Source organism: Schistocerca piceifrons, unplaced genomic scaffold (genome assembly GCF_021461385.2).
Source record: "Schistocerca piceifrons isolate TAMUIC-IGC-003096 unplaced genomic scaffold, iqSchPice1.1 HiC_scaffold_348, whole genome shotgun sequence".
Classification (NCBI taxonomy): domain Eukaryota; kingdom Metazoa; phylum Arthropoda; class Insecta; order Orthoptera; family Acrididae; genus Schistocerca; species Schistocerca piceifrons.
Genome location: NW_025728568.1, coordinates 30,001 through 32,500, shown reverse-complemented (window position 1 = coordinate 32,500; position 2,500 = coordinate 30,001). Strand labels below are relative to the sequence as shown.

Below are 2,500 nucleotides of genomic sequence, written 5' to 3'. Positions count from 1 at the left end.
ACCCATGTTGTGCCTTAACCTAACCCATGTTGTGCCTTAACCTAACCCATGTTGTGCCTTAACCTAACCCATGTTGTGCCTTAACCTAACCCATGTTGTGCCTTAACCTAACCCATGTTGTGCCTTAACCTAACCCATGTTGTGCCTTAACCTAACCCATGTTGTGCCTTAACCTAACCCACGTTGTGCCTTAACCTAACCCACGTTGTGCCTTAACCTAACCCACGTTGTGCCTTAACCTAACCCATGTTGTGCCTTAACCTAACCCATGTTGTGCCTTAACCTAACCCATGTTGTGCCTTAACCTAACCCACGTTGTGCCTTAACCTAACCCACGTTGTGCCTTAACCTAACCCACGTTGTGCCTTAACCTAACCCACGTTGTGCCTTAACCTAACCCACGTTGTGCCTTAACCTAACCCACGTTGTGCCTTAACCTAACCCACGTTGTGCCTTAACCTAACCCACGTTGTCCCCTAAAGTAACCCACGTTGTCCCCTAACGTAACCCACGTTGTCCCCTAACGTAACCCATGTTGTCGCCTAAACCTGCTCTGTAATTGTTATACGACTCGTTCAATTAGTGTAGTGTTGCCCACCCGCAACCCTCGCAATATAGTTCGCTACTCGCACTGCCCGCTCCCCTGTGTATCGCTTCATGTTAAACACCTTGCAAGTCTTGCTGACTTTCCACATGCTCCTGCTGTACACTGTAATGTGGATGGCAGCAGGACGTACATGCCGCCCCTCCCCACGTCCCCACCTTGCCCCCCTGCCTTCGCAAGCTGGTTGGTGAGAAGTTTGCATGTTCAATGCCCTTCGCATGCGACGTACTCAGGCTACGTTGTGGTGCGGCCTGTGTCAACCGTCCGCTAATGTCGTACGCGTAAACCACAATCTGTACTGCACATTCGTCCTTATGTACCGAATGATACATCGTGGCACATGTGTGACCGTACAACGACTGCGCCCAAAAACGGCGGACCATACAGTGCAAATATTGTGCACGCAGCTACGTGTCGTCTCCCTATGAGAGCTGGATTGCAGTGTGGTACGCCATAGAGACGTGTGGGAGGAACGGACGCCGTGGATGGCGATCAGCATGAGCTGTCTGTTGATGTATTCGGACCTAGTCGTCTCTCCTCACACACCGTGATGGCATGGTGCACCGCGTTCCATATCTGCGACATGCTACAGAGGCCGGTTGACAGTCGTTCGAGCAATGGACATCGCATACGTACGGGGGCCACCTTCCACGTATTGTCTAGGCGTGCACATTTTGTTGCGTGTATGTGGGCAGACGTAGTGTGGCGTGACACCTGACACAGGCATGCAATAATCGTTGAAGTTGCAAATGGCGATGGACGCCTGCGTTTTCTGGTGAAGTTACGCAAATGAACAAATGGTAACCTGTTGTGGTGCGGTTGTTCTCGCTAGGGGTGAATCGGTGATGGCGACGATAGGTTGAGGTACGAACCGGTTGTTCCAGCGATACCCACCATGCCGACGAAACTGAACGGCATCTGGGTGTGAAGCGATACGCGGCGGTGGCTGGGTGGGACCGTCCCCGGCCGGTGAGGGGGCGCCTCCCGGCGTGCTGGCCGCGCGGTGCGTGGGCGCACGCGCTACAGCCGGCTGGTGGGGGCGGCCAGTGGCAGGCGCGCCGGCCGACGGACGCGGCAGGCGTCGCAGCTGCGCGCCGGCGCACCCTGCGCGCGGCGCCGTGCGGCCAAAGTAGGTCCTCGCGGGCCCGGTGCGAAGCGCGGTGGACATCTTCAGTGTGCTGGTCCGATTGAGGACTGTGTGCGTTGAGGATGCGCCGCCGCCCGGCGCTCGGCGCCGCGACGCCGTCTGCTGCTCGGTCGCCCCAGCGGTTCTCGCTGGTGGTTTGTATCGCAGCTGTGCGGATGTGTTGGCGCGTGCGCTGTGCTGGGAGAGTTCGCTTCGGCACCCAAGTGGGGCTTTTGTCCTTCTGTGGCGCTGGCGTTGGAGCTGCCGGTCACCGTAGGTGGCGCGTGTTGTCTCCCGCCGGCAATGCCACGACAGCACGCTCCCGGGCCTCTGTCGGCAGCGGCAAGCTCAGTTGGGAGCACGGGTGGTCGCACCGAAAGCGTCTACTCGCCTAACTCCGGGCGATTGCGCCTCTCTCGAACCCGACCAAGTACTTGGGACGGCGCTGCGCGCCGCCGGGACCTGAGAGGGTTTCGAGGTGTATTGTGCAGGGGAGCTCAGCCTCCTCCTGTTTGCAGAATGATTGAGCGGACGCTTGCGTGTTCGCGCGGGCCCCCGGGACACACTCCCGGGCGGCCGGCTGCTCAGCTCTAGTTGACGCAGCTCCCTGGTTGATCCTGCCAGTAGTCATATGCTTGTCTCAAAGATTAAGCCATGCATGTCTCAGTACAAGCCGCATTAAGGTGAAACCGCGAATGGCTCATTAAATCAGTTATGGTTCCTTAGATCGTACCCACGTTACTTGGATAACTGTGGTAATTCTAGAGCTA

The 2,500-nt window shown here is 57.2% G+C and overlaps 1 non-coding gene across 1 annotated transcript in view; it reads left to right on the top strand.

Moving 5' to 3' along the window:
- The first annotated feature begins 2,334 nt into the window (after window positions 1-2,334).
- Window positions 2,335-2,500, top strand: part of LOC124746192 — a 1,909-nt gene continuing 1,743 nt past the window's right edge. Inside the window, exon 1 of the ribosomal RNA XR_007011264.1 lies at window positions 2,335-2,500. This exon is cut by the window's right edge and continues 1,743 nt beyond it. This is a non-coding gene — a ribosomal RNA (small subunit ribosomal RNA).